Below are 16,378 nucleotides of genomic sequence, written 5' to 3'. Positions count from 1 at the left end.
GGAATGTGGGCGGAAACCGGCGTACCAGGAGAAAATCCACGCAGGCAAACTGCCTCGCTCTACCCAAAGACAATAATATAATCCAGTCATCCAAATTCACAAAAGGCTGTTTGATTTTTAATAGGCGTGAGAACGTTTGCATAACCTCTTCATATGTCTACTCAGCCCAGAAGCTAGTCATATGTATTCATAGCTTTTCTTGTGTCTGCAATGTAACACCATCCCTTCCTCTTGTCTTGTTCCCACCTATCCAGTTGAGTCCTGTTGTGTTTTGAAAGGGTGGTTAGGTTCGTTGTTATTGTATGATTTCACAGAACCTCTCCTCCCAGCCTTTGAAGAGAGGAAGAGCCGAACGAAGCTGAGCAATCCCTGCTGTAAGCCCGAGTCCCGCTACCAGAACCTTTCCCTTTCTCACACATGGTCAAATTCTTCCTGCCTCCTCATGCAACTGGAACAAATTTGTCAGCTCAACAGATTTTGGAGGTGCACACAGGACTGCCAGTCTGTTGAAGTTGACCTAAGGGTATTTGTCCTGGTTGGGTCCTTTGAAAATAAACAAGAGGACAGAGGATCTTAGTCTTGTGAAGTGGTAAGATTTCAGGGGCAGAGGAAAACAACAATTACCCAAGGCGTTAAGGACATTAAGTGCTGAATGAGAGCTGTGCGGAGGTGGGGTTCTGCGAATAAATAAGCAATGTTGGGATAGTATCTGCTATGGCGTGAACACTGATGAAAGGGAGACATAGAAATATAAAATAAACTTCATCTGACTTGGCACTGACCTCCTTTGTCAACGTGCTACCGCTGGGTTCGAGATGTTTTCACCGGCTACAGGCTTTCCGCACTCCGCTTTCACATTATACATGCCACAGAGCCTTAGTTGAAGTCTCATTGGAACTCAGGACAACAACCAAGTCAAGTACAACTTTATTGTCAAATGCGCCGTATGTGCAACATACAGCACAGATGACATTTCTTCCCTCTTAACCAGACAACAAGACAACAAGAGGAGCCGCTGCGGGTGCCCGCACCCCCATTAAAAGAACAGTGAACATAAAATGACAAAATAATACAACACAACACATAAGGCACAGACAGTCGTGCAATCTTAACCACTTTTCCTGCATACACTTTGTTGTTTGAAACATTTATAGGTGAAAGAGGAGCGAATCAAAGTGTCCTTTTCACCTGTGGATCAAACACGTCATGCTAAAATGTGCACACGTCTGCTACAAGCTGTTTTGAAAGCAACAAGAAGCTGTAGCGTCCAGAGATTGGCTCTCATTTCCTGTACCATGTAAATCTATGTAAAGGAAAACATGCATTAATTGTTGAGTGTCCCAGAGAGGTTGTATATCCTTATGTTCAATCATAGCATTGCCGGTCTCCCATTTTTATTTATTTATTTATTTATTTTTATTATTTATATTTATTTATTGACGCCATCTTTTGGCAAACCTTTATAAACTTATTTAAGTAACATCTAAACTTCCTTACAGTCACACAAGGGCAAAAAAATAAATATGTAGAAATTGAAGTAGTAAATTGTGCACCCAAATTCACTTTCCACCGTCACAATACCCGCCATTTTAATTTGCGCTCCTCGTATCAGCTGTGCTTTTACTTGGTGATGAAAACACAAAAGAGATACACGGTGATGTCTACTTGCAACAGAATCCTTTGTAACAGGACATGCTGTACCTAGTGTTCATCTACTCGATAGGATGAAGTGAAAGGGCTCCAGGCTGGAAAATCGAGTCATAAACCTGTGAGACATTGCAGTCACTGCCAAACAACAGACATTCAATCCCTAGTCATACAACCAGTTTGGAGCTGCCAATTGAGCCTCATCCCTTCCCCATACGAGCCATGGCGAGAGCAATGGCTGGCTTTGCTCGGAATATAGACTTGAATGTTACATTTTGATTGGCTAATTCCAGCACATCATCGAACAGAGGTTCGACATTCTCCTGGAAGTACTTGACTGAATGGAACGGAATTCAAAACATCAATTCTTTTTGTTTATGGTTAAAACAATGTGTGCCTGGGGCAGCTGCTGTTGTAAAGGGTTGTTCCTTGATGTATCAGTTGCTATTGCAATATAGTTGCCTCTATTATGTCACCTTTATTCGGTCACATAGGCCTGATGTCTCACAGCATCTACATTTGAGTTATTGAGTGACACATTGTCGGTACATCAAGATTTCCTCCAGTCAGAATGTCAGCTTTCTTTCGTGTCTTCTTCATCCAGCCCTGATCTCTGTAATTCCTTTCTATTTTCGTTTGATAAAACTTTGAATTTTCAACTTCCGTGTCATGTCTGCTTCTGGGTCTGAATTCTGCTCCTCACATGACAGCTGCACTAGTGACAGGCACTATAAGGAGGTTGAAAGGATTTTTTTGTTTTTCATTTTCAAATACAAAATTAACCCAGTTCGGCTCTGGATTACCCCAAGTGCCGGTGCCAAACCCAGATAAACAGAGAGGGTTGGTCCCCAAAGGGCATGCTTCCATGAAGCCAATACCAAAATATCTATGGGAATTACCCTTGAAATTGGATAAAGCTTCTCCCAAACAGCAATCCTAAAGAGGGAAAAGCTGTGAAAAGGAAATACAACAAGGAGAACAGAAAAGCAGGCTTTGGTTGAGGGATGTGCAACTGGTGAAAATTATGGGGAAAAAAAAATCTGCCAATTTGCGGGGTGGTGGATTGTGAATATGCATCGTCTGTAGTGTTAAGTTGTAACATTACCATTGACCATTCGGTGGCAGACATGGCTTAAATGCCCTTATAACAGCTCTTGTTCTGCACTGTACTACTGCAAGAGTTGGCCAAATCATTTTTAGCACATTTGGAATGAGATGCAGCACGAACATAGTACCTGATTAATATTCACATTTTGAGTGAGTGTGAAAAATGCACCGAATGAGTTCTTGCAGTTCATTTTAGTTTCTCGTTCACTCGTTCAGCAGTTTTGTGCTGTTCTTGGATGATATTTTTTTGATGCAAGACAGGCATTTATGGTGGGGGGGGGGGGAATCACAGTATCGAGATATTTTGTTGTTGATGCAAGACAGGCATTTATGGTGTGGGGGGGGGGGGGAAATCACAGTATCGAGATATTTTGTTGTTTGCTTCAAACCCTTTATTATTGGGTTAGGGATAGTGGATTTTCAATACATCAATTGAAAAATGTAAACTATATTATGAAACTGCACATATATTTTGCACAAAACAATGAGGCTGTGTGAGCTCGTTCACCATCCATCCATCCGCTGGGCACATATCGACAAATAACCATTCACACTCACGTTCAAAACGACGGACAATTTAGAGTCTCCAGTTAGTCTACAATACATGTTTTGTGAATGTGAGAACAAACCAAAGTACCCAGAGAAAACCAACACAGCCACAGCGAGAACACGCAACCATCAGACAGGAAGGCCAGAGACTGGATTTGAACCCCCGACCTCAGAATTTTGGCTCATGAACCAAAATGCTAAAATTATGCCGATAGTATAAAATTAGTCCTTGTTACGCTCGATGGCATGAGCAAGCCAATTACCAAGGCGAGCTGTGTGTTCCTGTTTGCAACAAATGTACAGGATTTAGATTTGTTCATGTTTTGCTCCTCATATTGTTGTTCTCTGTCTCCACCATCATGACCCGCTTTTGCCCTGCAATCTTTATGGGTTCGCTTCCATCTTTACTTGTAACTTTAGACCACTGCTATCATCACTTTCCTTCTGTGTTTATTCAGTGTCCAGCTCACCAGCAATCTCAAATCAGTCGGATCAAAAGGTACCACCAACCATTTTCAATATTGCTTATCCAGTGCAGGATGAAGGAGTCAACAGCGCAAATCACTGGATTACCGTTTTGTTGGTACTATCCCCGGCAGACTCCATTCCACCAGAGTTAAATGAATGTGAGCTATAAACTTGGGTTGAAATGGTATTATTATTTCAAAGCCGTGGTTTGGATGTCAAAGTAGTAATTGACATCATAGTTTATGGAGTCACAAAGGTATGTTTGCTTGGAAAGACAAAAAATATTCAACCCCCACAGGCCTATGTGACCTTGTAAACAAGCAACGTTGCACCCTTCACTGCACTCTCGACCCAAAGTTGCACATCATTCAATTATTAATTATTTTACAAAGTGTACCATTTTATTAACGATGACCCAGCAGCGAATTAAGATTGTCGCGCTTTCACACCAAACACAAGTTACGGCCATCGGTGTCCACTTGCCCTCATGTTGTCTCCATGTTGGTGGGGTGAAGCAATGCATGCAAGCGATTGTTGTGATTCTAGGAAGTGGGGGATAGCAGTGCAGGCCAATTGGCCCTGCACAGACTTGCACAGTTAACACGGATTGCAAGAGCCTTGGCCTTGCTGCTGATATAATGTCGTGGCTCACTGGGTCACCATGAGTTCCTAATGACCCAAACAAATACATCCTCTATCTCTGTGTGTTTCATCTGCCTGCCTTTGGTGCCTCTGATTCTATTTTCCCAGTTCGTGCCACTGCATGCGCCAATGTTGATAGGGGGACCTTCATGAGCAATTACAGGCAATTATGGTGCTCAAGGTCGCTCCGTTAGCATGTGAATGTCGTTTAATTGGGTTTGTGCTAGCATTCAAGCATGAGACAAACTGAAAAATAACCTTGTAATTGGATTTTTATCTGAATCTCAACAACCATTATCTCAATCTCAACTATTTCAATGACTACTTTTTGTCCCAACACTCTGAATTGAAATAATGCTCCGAAAAGTAAGACTAGTCCAGACCAGTCTATAAAGCATCGACAACAACAAAAAAAGTGATAGCACAAAACAACATAAACCATACTGTTGCTAATCATCTGAGACATTTTTTTTTTTGGGGGGGGGAGTCAATGATGACCTTCACTGAGAAGGTCATTAAAGTTCTTGCAGGTTCACAGCATTCAAATTCTACAAATGTTTAGGAACGGTGGGTGCATGCAACCTTAATGCCACCTTTAGCACAGGTTACTCCTGACCAAACTTGACGAAAGGAATACTACCCACAATTCTTGAGAGCAGCAACATTTGAAGCGACACCAATGGATGTTAAAGACTGCGAAGATGCTCGACTTTCACACTCAGGACTTTCAAGAATATTTTTTCACTCATTTAAGAAAAAAATAGTCACAAAAGTTTCTTTTCTGTCACAATTGGACATAGTTAGCGAGGCCAAGAAATATACATTCAAAGCAAAAGGAAAGCCATGGTTCCACACAAACAGAAATAGAATTCTAAACGATGTTCCATACTTTATTGGAATGAGTGGGCAATAACAAAATCAATGTAAAAAAAAAAAAAAACATCATCAATAGTGTTCTTTCCTATGTTGGAAAGGAATCACATGTTCATCTTTCCTTGATCTGTTGACGTAATCCACCAAGGGTGAAGAAAAGGTGGCATCAACGTAGGCCCTTATTCTTTCTCTCCCCAAAGTATTCCTTTTTTGTTAACAGAAAAAAAATGGTATTGACCACGTACACTTTATCTATCCACTGTGGTGTATGATTTTATATGCATTGCAGGTGTGCTTCAAGTGGAACTAGCTCTTTTTCACATCTTTGGATTAAAGTCAGGATTTCGACACACCCACTGTTAAAAATGCAGATAGTCATGTGCTATTGGACGCAGACTTGGACACACTCTCCTAGGAGAACCCGCTCACCTTAGCTGTCGAGCTGAATTCCTCTATGGAGCACGCACATTGTTGGCTGCTGCCGGAGCAGTGGAGGCAGGACACGGACATGCTCTGGTCCCATCTCCAGTCTTCTTCAATATTTCATCAGGAACCTTTCTCTCATCCCCCGGAGCCCAGCGGCCTTCTCCTGCATGCCAAATCAATTCTTTATTCTTCCAGTACAAACCGCTGTCACTCGTCTGCAAAAGGGGAAATAAAAACTGTTCCAAAACCCCATTTGCATACCTTTGCTCAACAATTTGTCTTGATTATTTATTTCCCCATGGCTTTCCGCAGCGTTCCTCCGCTTGCTACCCTGTGAGTCCGATAAAGCAGTTAGATTTATGTTTAGCCTTAAAGCAATGAATGGTGTGGTCGTTAGAATGTTATCCTGAGGGTGGTAGCTGGAGAAAGTTCAGACACGGAATCAGGACTCAATTATAGAAACAGTGATGTCACAAAATTTTGCGTTCCGCAATTGTATATTTTATGGCAATGGGATTTTTCCACAATTGTTACATAATCTACCGTATCATCTCCATCAATGTTGAACGACACTGCTCCTTTTTTTTCCATTTTTTTTGTTCAAACATGCGTTGTGTGGCAGGTTAGGAGGCAGTAACTCTTATTTAGAACAGCCGATGAGAATGGATGAAGGAATTCTCATCATGGACAGTTTCTTTTTACACGCTTCACTTTTTTTTTCAGAGTATGGGGCGGTTGTGAAGGTGAGTGGGAGGCCAAGGGAGGTGAGGTAGGCAGAGGGTGAAAACAAAAAGGAAATACTGTATATTCCATCTCATTTAACATTTATTTAATCAAGCATGTTGGCCTCACAGTGCAAAGGTGCAGGGTTCGATTCCGGCTCCGGCCTTCCTGTGTGGAGTTTTCTCTGGGTACTCCGGTTTCCTCCCACATTCCAAAAACATGCTTGCAGCTTAATGGAACACTCGAAATTGTCCCTAGGTGTGAGTGTGAGTGCAGATCGTCTATGTGTGCCCTGCGATTGGCTGGCAACCGGTTCAGGGTGTCCTCGCCTACTGCCTGAAGACAGCTGGCATAGGCTGCAGCATGCCTGCGACCCTCGTGAGGATCATCAGACTAGAACATGGATGGATGGCTGGATTTATTTAATCACTTTGAATGAAACTACAAAGAATTATGCCTTGGAATGTAATTGCCGCTGTACGATGCATTGTTAAAAATTACACGTATCGCCAATAAATGGGTGTCAAACAAATTTTTACGACCAAACGACATTCATCTGAGACAGAAAATGAGTCAACATTATTCAATATTCAAAAAAAAGCCTCCTCTATCATCTGCACTGCACACAATTGAACTGAATGTGAACTGTGATTCGTTTGAGTGCATATCAACGACATGTACGACTTGGTAAACAAGTCTACCTTGAGTGATTCGAACAGTTTCATGCTTGCGGGCAGACACTAAATTGTTTATTCAGTTGTTTCTCCAATCAATCAACTAATGTTTAGTCAAGCCACTCAAAAACACGAATGTCCAGTCCCATCTTATCCCAATGCAGCAGCTTCAGGAAGGAAGCCCAGAATTCCCACTTCCTAGCGACCGAGTCCAACTCTTCCGGGGGGATCCCAAGACGTTCCTTGGCCAGCCGGGAGACATAGCAAAGTCTCTCCAGCATGTCATGGGTCATCCCCGGGGCCTCCTTCCGGTGGGGCATGCTCGGAACACCTGACCAGAGAGGCGTCCAGGAGGCATCAAAACCAAATACCCGAGTTCTCTCTTCTGGCTGCTCTTAACATGGAGAAGCAGCGGCTCGACTCTGAGTCCCTCCCGGAAGACGAACTACCAAGCTTTTCACTCGCTCTCTCTCTCTCTCTCTCTCTCTCTCTCTCTCTCTCTCTCTCTCTCTCTCTCTCCCCCCTCTATGATACACACCAGTTACCGGAATTCATTCAAAATTCATTAAAATATTTTTGCAAATAGTAAACATATTTCCTACAGTATTTTGTCCATTTATTTATTTATTTATTTTTATACACTTGTGTGTTCTTCCCTTCATTTATTGTGACCATTTGAGTTAGTGGGGTCATCACAGAATGTGGGCAAGTCCTAAATCAATGGTTCTTAACCTGGGTTCGATCAAACCCTAGGGGTTTGGTGAATCGGTCTCAGGGGTTCGGCGTAGCCTCTGCCATGGAGGTTAAGACACGCCAAACTCAGTTAGTTATGACACACCTGCTTGGCCATCACTGACTGGTTCATTTTGTGCACAATTAAAAAATGTCTACTTTATGATTATATTAATTGTGTGCATTTTTTTCTGTTTTTAATAAATGTGTTTTTTGTTTTTTTAATGTCTTCAATTTGTAAAAAAAATCATCGTCTTTATTTTTTCACTAATGAAGTGTTCGGTGAATGTGCATATGAACCGGTTGGGTTCGGTACCTCTAGCAAAGTTAAGAACCACGTTCCAAAATTTTTATTTTTGTAGTTGAAGTGATTTTTGTTGAGTATTTCGTTTTATTAAAATGGTATTCCAGGCTTTCTGTTGGTCTGTTGCTTTGGCCTTGCCAGGCGCTGATGAATTCAGTCCGGTGCGTACCTGCTGAGTACACGACAATGTTTTGAGGAGATGAGAGTGCTGGGTTTTTTTTTTTTTTTTGGTTGTTTGTTTGTCTGCAGACTGACTGTGTAGTATGGTCCATGACCACACCTGCCTTCAGACAGTCAACGTTTCACGGAGTGAATGTGACAACGCACTGAACAAAGAAAGAAGAGAAAGTTCAGCGGTAATTTCTCTGTGGTGCAAAATAGTTTATTGTGTGCATGTTGGAAACCTCATGTTCCACGAACAAAGTCCCCCCACCCACCCATTCCCCATATATCTTTCTAGCTGGTGCAGGTGTATGTAAAGAAGTTGTTGGAGGTGTAAGTTTGCTGAAGAATCCGCACAAAACAGCAACAGGATTTGTGTGACAGAAGAAATTGTCCAACCCAGTGCAGCCTTGTTCCCATGCGAGCTGGGCAGCCTCACGTCTGTCTGTGATTGAGACATAGACAAGTATTTCTAGGACTATGTACCAGTTTTTAAGTGAGAAGTCCTTTAATGGAAGGGATTTTCTTTTTTAATTGCGAATATCCATCTGTGTGAAATTTTAAAAGCAACTGGCATGGTTTGACACTTGAGTTTAACTCAATTAAGCAGGAACAGTTCACTCCCACAGCAATTGGCCTCTTTTCTAATTATTGGGAGCACTATTTCAAGCCCCTTGGGCCGCATGCACATTTCTGCTCTTATTTGGACAACAGAACATATTTGGTATGTTATGTTCTGTACTTTTACTCATAAAGCACATGTTGGAGAGCAAGAACAAAGGTCCATGATTTATGCTCGATGTCTGCACGAATCTGAAATCTCTATTGCTTGCTTCTGTGCACAGACTGACAAAGACGGCAGATGATTACTGGCCATAACAAGAGGTATAACTGATCTAAAGAAAATCAATGAAAATGCCTGCGTTTTCGAAGCTCATGCACAGCAGGTCTTTGCAACTACTTCTTCCATAGACGTCTTGCATAATCATATGTAAATATCTTGCGCTTTTATCAGATCGAGACAACTAGTTCTCTTGGTTTTGTTTGACTTGTAGGCCGCTTCAAGGTTTCCTCTGCTTTGAATCGCAGGAGGATGACACACAGATATGCTGCCCCACAGAGGACCCGATCACAGCAATGACGTATTGAGGGAGAGACAAAGATAAGAAAATTGCTCAGATGAAAGAAGGTGAAAGCTGCGTCACCAGCTGAGTCGCACATTAGATCAGGCATTGTCTTCGGACACGCCCCGTGTTTTGATGGTGTGAGTCTTTTCCATCGAAATATTTTTGCCTGTTTACAGCACCAATCACATTCCTGCACTCTTGGTGACCAGCACATTTGTCGGAACCGTCAAGGGGCCAAAACGTTGTCTGGCTTTTGGAATTTGTTGTGACGAGAGCAGCGGCAGAGCGGTTCGTTCCTGTTATACTATCGCTTTTAAACGGTCACCGTGTTCCTTCTTGGCCTACTCTCAATAGTGTGGTCACGCAGTGGGGAATGATGAAGCCTAGAGTAATTGCTTTAATTCGGCTTCCGTGGTCACAATAAATCAATATAAACTTTGCAAGTGAGAAGGTCACATCGCACGTTGAGAGTGCACATGTAAATAATAAAAAACAAAAACGCCACCAGTCAAGAGGTAGGAGATGAGGTCGTTGTTGGCTGTGGAAGCGGCCAAGAAGAAGTGACGGTTCCGTGTAAAAATCACCACGGACGGTAAGCGTTTGGCTCCTTAGAAGGAAAACACGGTTCTCCTGGATTCTAACACAAGGGATGGCAAAAGCAAGCCGGGGAGAAAGCTCCGGGAATATGAATATAGAGCATTTTAGTGGATGGATGTCCGTAACCCTTCACCTCATCACCCTTTGCAGACCTCTGAGGTTGGACCCTTCACCTCATCACCCTTTGCAGACCTCTGAGGTCCACCCCTCTCTGGCATGCGAAGGCAGCACATGGCGGGGCCAAGAAGATGAGAGCGCAGGGTACCGTCCCCGTTCAGCTATTATTCTTTGTTAAACACTTTTTAGCACTGCTCAGCCTCTCTCTGGTGGTTCTAATTAAGAAAGGAATCAACTTGGTTTGCTAGGAACCCTAATCAAAACCAGACGTCTCGGAGCTCTTAATTGATGCAAGATGGACCTCCGTGTTGTACACAACTGGCTTAATGCGACAACTTATCCCATCACTACAATAGTGTTTCCCAATGGGCTCGCGAGAAAAACATCCCCTCATTGAGGGAAATCTAGGGGGGTTGTTGTTATCTGATTTCAGAGGACTGTTATTGCTGAAACACCCACAGACTGCAATTTGCTATCACACCAGTCGCTCCTTCTGCACAACATTGCTCTTTGGCCCTGCCTTATGCTCGTTGGGAAAAGATACGAACATGAGTGTGGTACACTCGCAGGCAGGCAGGCAGGGCGTGTGTGTGTCGCAGTGTGTTTTGGAAGTGGCTGGACATTGTGTGTCTGTGTGTCCACCACAAGCAGCTGACTGGGCCGGGGAGCTTGCTTATAACTGAAAGAAAACAAGAGTCTGAATGAAAAGACATGCTCAGCGCTGAGGATGTTTTTTTTTTTAGCGACAAAGTGGCAGTTCCAATTCTTGCTGTAACCTTGCTATAAGGAGAAGGTTTCATTCAGTTTTTGGTTTTAAATATAACCAAGGCCACTGCTGATTTGTATTTTTTTTTGTTTGTTTTGTTTTTACTTTTATCCACCTCTCCCATGTTGACAGGTCAGCTAAACCCAAAAAATTGCACAGGGAGAGATAATCTACCATCTTCTTTGTTTTTCCCTTCCCCCTCCTCTTTAGTCCCCGGAGAGTGTTTGAATTTCTTTGAAAACCAATATTAATAACTTGGAAATGAGGCGGCTCCAGCTCCTGTTGTGCGCCCCCCCCTCTCTCTCTCTCTCTCTCTCTCTCTCTGTCTCTGTCTCTCTCTCTCTCTCTCTGTCTCTCTCACACACAATCTCTCGCTCTCATTTCCACTTGAAAGTTCCCTTGAGGTTGGTCTTGGAAGTGTTGTTTTTTTAAAAGAAGAGTGAGATCTGCAAGTTATTACCCCGCCAAAGAGCAATCAACCAATTTTAATTCTTGCTTACAGTGGTTTTCATCTTTGCGTATTGTGGCAAGTGGCTTTATCAAACTGAAGCACTGTGCACTAGTGTACGGATAAGGCAGCTGATGGCAGTAAATATGGTGCAGTGTAGCAGCATCTGCCACACACACAAAAAAAAAGTGTTTGATATTATCATGGAGTAGCCTTTGCCATTTTTCATAGAGTGCATCATTGTATGACTTTGGATGGATGCATGGGGCCTGTGTTTATTATGACAGATTAGCCTGTCGCGTTTTGACTATTCAAACCCAGAGAACAGTCATTTCACTTCATGTTATGCTGTTATTGTCAAGGATGACAGAGAACATCAAGCAAAGAACAAGTATGAAAAGAAAACAGAAACTACAATCATTTGGCAAAATAAAATTGAGTAAGTTCAGCACCGCATTTTTTTTTTTTTTGTGTGTACCGATGACAATTTAACACTATGGTTATTATTGAGGTGCATGATGTCTTGTGTCGTAGTGTGGAGCATGGCCATCTATTTTTTGCGTAGCTTTTGATGAATAGGAGAGCTTTTTGTGTGTGTGTGTGTGTGTGTGTTCAGTTTTCTTCTTTTGTCGCTTATGCTTGCACAATTAATTGTGTTGTCTAGAAGTAATTGAGGCCAAATGGAGTGCACTTCTTGACTCTAACCAGGAGAGGTGATGTTTTATCAATATCAATTAGTTTGTTTTAAAAAGAAGAAAGATGTGATGTGATGAGCTCCAACATTTCACATCCGGACTATAGCAATTTTTTATTCACCTGTCTGTGCAAAACCTCATGAGACCACCTCCAGTTGGGTGCTGGTGGCCTCATCTCATAGCAACATCACTTTCATTCTCAGCCTTGCACTGGCTCAATGTATTCGTTTTTAGGTTCAATACAAAATTTAAGAGTCACTAAAAAAGCCTTTCATGGCTTCTCCTCATCGCAGGAAGAAAAAACTCATTCGAATGTACAGCACTTGATTTGAACACATACATCGGTTTCCCCTGATTAGAATGTGGTTAAAGTGACAGAAATCAGCCATACTTGGTGGGTTCTCTTGGGTCACTGCAGTCTGCTGTGCACCTTTTACTAACTTGGCCTGACACAAGATGAAAAACTAAAGGTAATAGAGTCGAGATCACGTGACGGAAGTCAGGACCAATCACGTGATTTGCAGCTGCTCAGTATCGGCCACAAAAGATCGGATTTTTTTTTTTTTTTCATTTGTAAAATCAAGATTCAAATGTTTAGTTTACTTGATTTCAAGCATTACTGACTTACAACCATAAAAAAACGTTGGCATACCTTTATTTGAATTAAAAAAAAAAAAAGAAAGAAAGAAGCCAACCCAATTTGGATGCCCTCTTTTTTTCTTTATAATGCATTTCTAAGATAACAGATCAAGACTCGGTATTGGCCGATACTTAAAACAAATGACTCGAACTCCTGACATGGGCGCGAAACATCTCCAGAATAGAGCCTTGCAGTCTGCTCTTCTTTATAATGCATTTCCGAGGTAACAGATCAAGACTCGGTATTGGCAGATACTTAAAACAAATGACTCGGACTTCTGACATGGGCGCGAAACATCTCCAGAATAGAGCCTTGCAGTCTGTTGGCCCCTACGTTGTGGAATTCACTGGCTTTTCAACTTAGAACTGCTCCTTCAGTGGACATTTTTTGTTCAGGCAGGCCTCCCAGTAAGACTAGATTGTTATTGATTTGTTTTGACTTTTATTTGATTTTGATTTTGAATGATTTTGTTTTTCTTGCACTTACCGTCAAATTATCTGATTGTGCATTTTATGTATGTGTAACTCTGGGCACCTTGCGATTCCTCTCTGTGAAAAGTGCTACGTTGAAAAAACTCAAATAAAAATCCTTACTTGACGGTGTTTAACTTACAGTCAGTGTGAGTGTCACATTCCACCAATAGTTACGCTACGTCCACAAAACGTCATCTTTGTTTACAAACCCCAAATCACTTGCATTGAAAGTGGAATTCACAACTTCCATCGGGAGATGAACAATCAGTCATTTTTCCCATAGCCAATATTTTGCTCATCTTTCGTGTTCGAATATGCACCTGGATTGAGAGGCTAATCGGAGGTATGATTGATGTTCTGCTACATGCAAGGTGTCTGCCGTCATGTGCGCTCTGGAATCAAAGGGGAACGTCAGCCACAAATCATCATAGTCATGACCGCAGGCATGAGCTTTCTCCTCTAAGAGACACGTGGGAGGAAGTGTGAGGATGAGCAGCACATACTCATAGACCGACTGTCATTACAGATCGTACACTGCCAGCTCTCCTTGTCATCAAGTAGCAGAATTTTATCTTCTCACTGTGAGTCTGTCCATGTCCGGAATCTGCTTTCCTTTGCTTAAACGCTCTCCTTATTTCCCCTCACAGCCCCGCCTGGTCCCAGCCTGTCTGATGGGCGCTGCAGTACAGCTGTGTGTGTACTGATGGAGGCCCAGCAGAAAGGGGCCGGGAACTGGCTGATTATTAGTACGGCGGCGAGAGAGAACGCTGAGCGAGTCAAAAAGAGTTGGCCTTTGCTGCACTTAAAGCTTGTTTTTCCAACCACCCACTCTCGCTTACACCCCCACCCGCCGTCCTATTCCATGCCTCCATTTTTTTTTTTTTTTTTTTTTTTAACGCTCCAGGGGTCAGCTGCTGTTTCTGACATGAACAAAAAAAGCTCAAAGCACCATCAAGTTTTGAGGACGACGAAGGGCATGTGAGATGAGTCTGGACAAAGAGGCGAGAGGAAGCTGAAATATTGCTTACTCCCATTCAAAGCATGAAATCACTCCAAATGAATTATCTGGTCCGGCAAACGATAGCAGGCTTGCGTGCGTGTGTGTGATCCTCTGCTTGCACAACATCCTTCCAGTGGCCTGAAAGGGAGGGGCGGGCAGTGACACAGACGGTGATGAGAGGAGAGGAAGCATCGGCCAAAACTAGCCAACATCTGCCAGCGGCCGGCTCCAATGCCATACAATGGGACCTTTCAACGGCAGTGGAGAACAGAGCTGCGCCCATTGTGATAAGTGCATAACAGACAGGAGCAGTTTGATGTGCATCCAGAGTCCAGATTCACGCACAGATTTCGATCAAAACAGGGAGTGGTGGAGAGGATTTGTTGATGGCCGGGCCTCCCTGTGAAGTGGAATGGCCCAACACAAATAAATTCTAATAGAATCCTAGATGTGGTTATACGCAGCGTGAAGGAACTTTTGATCTACCCCTGAAATAAAACACTTTTTTACATCTGCCTCAGCGAATGATCAAACTGCTTCACGTTGCCAAGAATATCACACCGACCATAGACAGGCAGCAGTTGAACATTTTAATTTTCTTTTGGACGGCACCAACAAAAGGCACTTTGCACATGATGATTGCTGATCCTTGTGTGTTCAAGAGACCAAAAGCAAAGATGTCAACGGGAACACTCCCCTTTCACAGAAAGAAACTGAACAGAAGCAAGACTCGGGGCGGGGTGGTCATCTGTACCCGGAGAAAACCCACGCAGGCCACGGGGAGAACATGCAAACTCCACACAGGGAGGCCGGAGCTGGAATTGAACGCAGTACCTCTGCACTGTGAGGTCGATGCGCTAAGCACTGGACCACCGGGCCGCCCAGAACTTTATCAGTGCTATCACTTGGTGGGCATTTTGCTTTGTGCTGCAAGCCAAATTTTAATTACCGGTAATAGGATTTTGCATACACCGAGCAACAGTCCCCAATACTTAAGTAGCCACTAATTTAATGCTCACACACAGACTAACAGGGTCCTACACTAAGCCCTGTCAAGCCACATGAGCCACGTTGTGGTGGCCTTGCCAGAACCGGTATTGGCAAGAAGTGTCAATCATTATTTCATACTCACCACCAAAACGTTAGACTGTACGCAAGTTTTTGTTTTTTTTTCCAGATAAGAAAATGAATTTCTGAATGCCAGAAGCTTTTGTTTTATGGCTGGCATTAGTCAGAAATCATTTCCCAACCACTTGAAAAAAATGCGGCCATGCATCGAGAATATCTTGCTTCTCATTTTGTATCGGCGTGATTGCTCACTGGTTCACGTGCCCCCAGGCTGCCCTGTTGTTTTTGCCTTCTAAGTGTCCAAGATCTCAATCACGTGAACCTATTAACATCTTTTGTTTTTGTTGTTTTTGTTTTACAATGTGTCCACATGCATGGAGTTTGGAAAAAACAAAGTAGAGAAGAATACAAAGTTCAGATTTCTGTTTGTAAAAGTAAAAAGATGTGGACAAAAATAAGTATAGATACCTGCAAAATCTACTTTCAGTCACCGACAGCCCTCTCGGTTAACATGCATATCTGACATAAATAGCTGTCAATGGCACAAAGTGTAAGAATAAAATATTTGTGCTTCGTTACATCCCACCACTGCACTGCTGACCTAGTTCCTATACGTATAGGGATGCAATGTTTTCGAGGGGGATTTCGAGGATCTGAATTTCTACTCCAGATAATACCTTAAAATAGCCACAGCGGTGGTGTGTAAATGACCGACCTCTGGTGACATGAGACACCCACTTAAAGATAGTGATTGTCTGGTGAGTCTGTCTTCTTTCTGCAGCTCCAGAGAATCTTCCCAACTCTGAGCCATTAAAACAAACAGGGAGGTCCCCGCGCACAGTGCTTTGGACAAAGGTTAAAGCAATATCCCCCAGCACTATTCATTTCAGAGGATCCGTCCCACTCACCATGCTTTGATCCGCTCCCTCATTCTGCCCCGCATTTTCTATTGCTCATCCCGAGCAGCTGAGGACGTTTGAGGATGAACGTGCATTTGAGTATGATAAGTGCCAAATGGGTGCGAGCACGACGATCTGCACTCACATTGGAGTGTGTGTGTGTGTGTGTGTGTGTGTGTGTGTGTGTGTGTGTGTGTGTGTGTGTGTGTGTGTGTGTGCAGCTCTGCGCGTGGGGACGGAA

The sequence above is a fragment of the Hippocampus comes genome, unplaced genomic scaffold (assembly GCF_001891065.2).
Source record: "Hippocampus comes isolate QL1 unplaced genomic scaffold, H_comes_QL1_v1.1 scaffold104, whole genome shotgun sequence".
NCBI classification, from domain to species: domain Eukaryota; kingdom Metazoa; phylum Chordata; class Actinopteri; order Syngnathiformes; family Syngnathidae; genus Hippocampus; species Hippocampus comes.
Note: the sequence above shows the minus strand (reverse complement) of the source record.